At 44.4% G+C, this 6266-nt stretch overlaps 1 long non-coding RNA gene across 1 annotated transcript in view; it reads left to right on the top strand.

The window, feature by feature from the left end:
• LOC133020013 (uncharacterized) overlaps positions 1–832 on the top strand; it is a 2630-nt gene extending 1798 nt beyond the window's left edge. The window contains exons 2-3 of the long non-coding RNA XR_009682900.1: positions 1–47; positions 262–832. The exon at positions 1–47 is cut by the window's left edge and continues 95 nt beyond it. This is a non-coding gene — a long non-coding RNA (uncharacterized LOC133020013). The remainder of the gene's footprint in view (positions 48–261) is intronic.
• Positions 833–6266: the final 5434 nt, after the last annotated feature.

Raw genomic sequence — 6266 nt, 5'->3', positions numbered from 1 at the left:
GGCTCGGCCGTGCAGGCGTTTGGCATCGCAAGGCTATCAGATCCGAGGTATGCACTTAGTTGACCTGTATTGTTCCATTTAGAATGAAATGAAAAAGTTCCACAGCTCACAAAAGCCCTTCAAGGCATTTGTTTTGCAGCGCTACACTCAACGCAATTATGCACTTACTCCCCAATAACTTTGATGTCTGAAAATCTGCTGTGTTTGAATCTGGAAAGTATGATGCATGGAGCCGCCAAACTGCTTTTTGTAATGTTGCAGACTGACATCCAGGATGCAGGAAAAGAGAAGACGGCCAAACCAGCCAGTGGTCTCATGTGGAGGGCTTAGGAGGGAGCCCCCAGTAAACAGTTGTTCCTGTCTCCCTCTCTGGAGCCCCCGCCTAGCCTCCCCTTTCTCTTGGATGTGCTTGATATGCTGCTCATGTCTGTGGGATCCTGGGTGTTTTTTTTTCTTGCAGAGTAGCCTGGTGGACCTGGACCTATCTCTCTCACGTTATTCTACCATAGTGGCCTGGAGCCACTGAGTCACAGCCCCGGCCTTCCTTCCTGTCTCAGCTGTGGGCCAAGCCTCCAGTGCAGGATGGGAGATAACCCGCTAATCGCCGGGCCCAGTCCTCTTCAGGACGATAACCCTCTCTGCATTCTATCTTGTGTCTGCCATTAAGGTTTAAATGTCCCTCTGACGCGTGTGTCTATCTTGGTGGCGCACACGTCTCCACCTCTTTTCGCTCACGAAGAACACAGTGTTTTTTTATTATCTTCTTCATGTCTTCGCTGTAATTTATAATCAAGTAATCGAGCAGGTCAGTAATTGAGTTAAACACGGTGAAATAAAATCTCAGTCATTGGTTTAGTTGTGTTCATTATTTTCTGAACTCAGATGATTTGGTTATTAATATCTGCTCCTCTGGTCTTCACCTGTTGAACATGATGATGTTTTCATGTAATTGCTGTTGTTTACAATGTATGTAATGATCAATTTGATCCCCTATCTTTTAGATTTTCAACCGTAGAGATAAAGAGAATCTACATTGAAACAAATCAACAAAGCTCCAAAACAATTAAAGCAATCAAGGACTTCTTTTCTCTCATCAAACAGCGTGTGATTCCCCCATTGTTTCTTCAATCAGCCAAGCTTACATCCACTTAAATAGACACATTTCCTTTTCCTGCACTGGGGACCAAATGTCCCAGTTTCTCTGAGTACAATATGTACGATACGTTAAAGATCCTGAAGGAACGGCCCACTTCCTCATGTTTGGGAAAGAGTAAAGAAAAAAACACCAGTTGTACGTTAGTATTAGTCCACCTATCTCTCAGCAGGGAGTATATTTTAACACCTCTGACACCACCCTTTGCATTTAAGCTGTGGTGGAACCCTAGCCCCAATTTTAGTTGATCAGGCAAAGACAGGAACTGGACTAAATGAGTCGGAAGAGCAAATCCACCATTAAACTTCTTGTCATGGGGTTTTCAGCATGTCCTGCCTTTGACCAAAAAAGGAGTACTTCATAGTTGCTATGTCATACTTTGTATTCAGCTATCTGGTCTCTATTGCAGTTCAATCAATTGAGTTCAATTGTGTTTTTGCATAAGAAATGTTCTAGTTCATTTCTGTTTGACCCCTATCATCAGCTCATACCACCGGCAGAAATGGTCGACTCAGTGCTCAGGCAATGGAGCATCTAACTAGACGCATTTCACATAGGTCAGTCAGCTGAGGAGACTCCATTCATTCATAGGAATTCATACTGGTTGTAATAGTCAATGGACTGATACTGATGATGTTCCCATTAGCAAGTTTCGACACATTGACTTCACTGATGGCTCACCGGACCACCCCAGTACGGCTCTCTCCACATGCATTTGTTTGTAGAGCCGGAGCCGTCTAGGCTTCAGTGGATCTCAGGTGTGGGCTCTGCCATCCTGACCTTCGCTCATCTGCCGTGACCTCCTGACCCATAGACTGTCTGTGCCTGACAGTAGTCTGCTGGTAAGATCCCCCCTCCCCCCTCCCCACAGAACTCAAGCAACAGAATGTCTGGTGGCAGAGCAGCTGAGGATTTGAATGGATCTGGACTGATGTCTCCACTTCTGAGATGTCTGATCTGGGGGGCTATGCTGTGACTATAGGCAGCAGCAGAGAGAGAGAGAGAGAGAGAGAGAGAGAGAGAGAGAGAGAGAGAGAGACAGAGAGACAGAGAGAGAGAGAGAGAGAGAGAGAGACAGGGAGTGCTCAGGGGCAGATACAGCATGTTTTATCTTTTCATTTAATTATTTCCATCCAAGCTGGACTCCTCTGCCCTGGGTCATCAGTCTGTCTGTTGATCTGTCTGGGAGGTAAAACCAGCTCCAACTCTACTGTCTTCCTCGATATCATCACTCGGCTCTCTTTGCGTTTGAATCCTTTTCCTCCGACTGCATTCTTCACGCAACTGAAAAACTCACGTCAAGCTCTGCCTAACTGGAGAAATTTGAGCTACCGTGTGGCTGCGACTGATTTGCAGATCTGGTTCTGTTGCTCATATTTATAGGCTGCTTGGGTCTTTGTAATTACCCCATTGCCATGGCTGTGTCTTTGAATCAGCTCTCTGCAGCCCAGAGGCGGCAGCAAGCCTCTGGAACAGGAATGCTAAATACATAGGACCAGAATGTGCATATGCCATTATAGGGCAAACCTCAGATTTGGCTGCATTTCCTTTGCCGTCCACATTCGTACTTAAATGTTCCAAACAAAAGTTATTTACTTAACTGTGAGAAAAAGCTTGATTGGTGCGCTCAACAGCCTTTTATCAAAAATCTTCATAATAACTAAATTAATGTAATTTCTTTCACAAATTTTATACCAGGACATTTTTCTATTGTGTTGTGTTTCTTCCAGTAAACGTCATTTAGCTGCATCTGCCTTATTTGCATTTCCAATCACCAAACGACTGAGTTAATTATAGCCAACAACTGTAAAATCTTGCACGTGTGTTTGGGTCTGTGTGAATTATCACCCCCAACACATTTAATTTGCGCTTGTATCATCCCTCATATACTCAGAGCTGTGCGTTTTATAGAATAAACCTGAACACACCATTGAAGCATATAAATAATAAAACTTTGAATTCCAAGGTTCATATTCTCCGCTTCTCCTGTGTTTTGCCTAGACTCTTCACAGTTCAACAGAGAACATAGATTTGTCCTCATCAGCTGAGGGCCACCGACAGGGTGGCCTCTATGATGTAATTTTCCAAATAAGGGGCAGAGCAGGAGGTGCAGAGGGTTCTTCCTCCGTATGATGTCATGTCACTGCAGCAGTTTGCCAGCGATAAGGAGAGCGTGCGACTTCACATCCACAAATGTGGTCTCACGCCTCTAATCAATTTTCTGAGGAAGGGTGAGAATAGCGCCGACACAGAGCAGATAAACTTGTGTCTCCTCTTACAGTAAATACACATGATGCACACAAGCCATTTCCTGGTTATTATTGATATCGAGACAACGTTCTGATTGTCACCCGCTCCCATGTTGTGTGCAGCAGCATGTTGTTCGGCCATGTCCAAAGTACGGCTGTTTTCAGGGCTGAAATGCTCCCCATCCCTGAGTAAACACTGACTGTATCCGCTCTCCCCCTGGCTCCTGTCTCACTCATTGATCGGCCTGGACAATTTATTAGCCATTGTGACAGTTTCCTGTGCAGCCAGGGTCGACAGGGGAAACGGAGAGGTATGCAGATAGAGTGCGCCGAAACATGGTGCACAATAACCATTGTGTTTTTAATTGCAGGTTGAACCGTTGCCTCTAGAATGTTTTCCACATACCTTTTAGTGTGCGTGTTTGTTATTCCACATGCATGTCCTGCCGTCCAGTATATTCCCTGGGCATACAGAGTAACCGCATAACTTCTGGAAAATGACAACTTGAGGCTGAACAAATACAACAAAAGGAAATACCAGGAAACTCTGACCCCTAATGACAATGACTTTATGTACTTGTAGTGCAGCATTCATCTTTCGGTAAGTGTCCAGTTCAGTTCAACAGTTTCAGCTCTTTGATGGAAAATATTTGGTCAGAAATGTCACAGCTCAGCATCCTGATAAAGACTTGGCTCCACTCAGGTACAGTCAGTCCTTACTGCTGGAGCCTTGGGTTAAAACCAACCTGGGCCTTTTGCTGCATGTCCTCCTCAGTCCCAATTATCAAGATAAGTAATAATATGATGACAACACAGCCCAATTATCCATTGACCTTTTACCTTTACGTTACAAGGGCAATGACCTTTGACCTCCCTGCTTGGTTTACTCCAGCACTCAACAATGGGGACACGCAATGACATGCAGCTGTTTAGGATTTACCAGGAGACGTCGAGACTTTTCTGCTGCAGCTGTCTGAAGAGTTTACAGATGACAAGCGGCTGTCATTGTGGGTATGTAAATATGTCCTGTTTGTCTGCTCTGTGAACGTCTGGAGTCTGAAAAGAGCAGACAAGTTCAAGACGATGAGTGATTCCATCCGTCAAGTTCCCTGAGCTCAGCAGAGGGGTCGCAGTCTCACACACCGAGTTTAGGGCTTAGTGACACAGCACAGGTGTCAAAGGTAGAAACTTCATATTGGTGTTTAACATGGCAAGGCCTCACAGAGACAACTGCAGGAGGCAACCATGTCAGTTTCATGGTGTGTTCTCTAACGGCTGAGAGAAGCAGGTTAATGAGTTATGTATGAGTGGAGCTGGTGCAAACATCCAAAACTGTTGGATTTCAGTCTGCTCGAGATCCATCCCTGTTACTGTGCCTCATTGTAGCATTTCTTACACTGATACAGCAACGCCATCTTGTGGTTCTACACACACACACACACACACACACACACACACACACACACACACACACACACACACACACACACACACACACACACACACACACACACACACACACACACACACACACACACACACACGCACACACACACACACACACACACACACACACACACACACACACACACACACACACACATGCAGTGGATCATCCAAATCCCAGCAAACTTGATAACAGGCCCAACTAACAACAACCCCAACAGAAAAGGTGTTGATGTCAAGAGCAGCAGAGGAAACCTTCAGTAAGACGTATTCAACCAGAGACTCTGTCGTGTACGTGTGTGCTTGTCTTTCTAGGAGGCAATTTTGGGTAAACACCATCATTGTGAGGACATTTTGACTTTGTGGGGACATTTTGGCTGGTCCTCACAAATTCAAAGGGTTGTTTGAGGAGCAGTTACAGCTCCATGGTGAGTCAAAGACTGCAAGTTCATTAGACGTCTTCGGCCAATATTAGCTCTCTGAGTTAGTTTGCTTGCACACTTGTAGCCAATGAGCTAACTGAACACTTGATTATTTTCGTTAAAGTACTCACAGGTGTATTTACGTTATATAAAGAGAGAGAATGCATTGGAAATGTTTGATATCTTCATAGATTGATATCTGTGTTTTGAAGAGAAAAACTCTCGGGGTAAGTGAGAGTCAGATTCAAATTTCCTCCTGAGGACAGCATATGAACAGATTTTTAACGCAGGGTAGCACCACTGAAATGGAAAATTAACTCAGAATCATGAGATGGATGTCCATCTGCTGTTGTAGTAAATACAGAGAGTAGAGAATGAAAACTCCTGCATCTTCAGCTCCAGCCTGGGGTCCCTCAGGTTGTCATTAGGAGACAGCAGCTGCATGAGACAGTCATAGATGAGGAGGTTCACCTGATGAGCCGTAATGTGCATCCTTGGGCAAATTCAACATATTCTGCCCAGGGTTTAGAAATAAGACTGAGCAAGAGAACTGTGGCCACATGAGCATTGAACGGTGTCAGCAAAGTTCAGGAGAATCGTTAAGAGAAGAAAAACAAGAGGATCTGTATGCAACCATTTCTAAATCCTGGTGTCAGCAAAGCAGCTGTCCAGAGGCAGAGCTATTGGCTGAAATGTAACGGTCAACAACTTCTGCTTTCAATGTACTTACAGCATATATGTAAACCCATTATCTTTTTGATGAGTCACCTAAAACATAAGCATTTAACTTTGAACTATACTTTACAGTGGCCCTCAATGGGAGGTATATTTGAATAAACTAAGAGGGCAAATGGTAGCCTGCTTCCACTATGAAATTATTACAGAGGTGTGGCAAAGAGAAAAACCAGTTGTGACATTACCATTCCAAATGCATTTTTAATCGAAATTGAGTTTCTAGAATCTAGAGCTGCGTGTCCCACAGTTTGAAAATCATTG

This window comes from Limanda limanda, chromosome 14 (assembly GCF_963576545.1).
Source record: "Limanda limanda chromosome 14, fLimLim1.1, whole genome shotgun sequence".
In the NCBI taxonomy this organism is placed as follows: Eukaryota; Metazoa; Chordata; class Actinopteri; order Pleuronectiformes; family Pleuronectidae; genus Limanda; species Limanda limanda.
The sequence above is the reverse complement of the archived record's forward strand: the minus strand, read 5'-3'. Positions and strand labels throughout refer to the sequence as shown.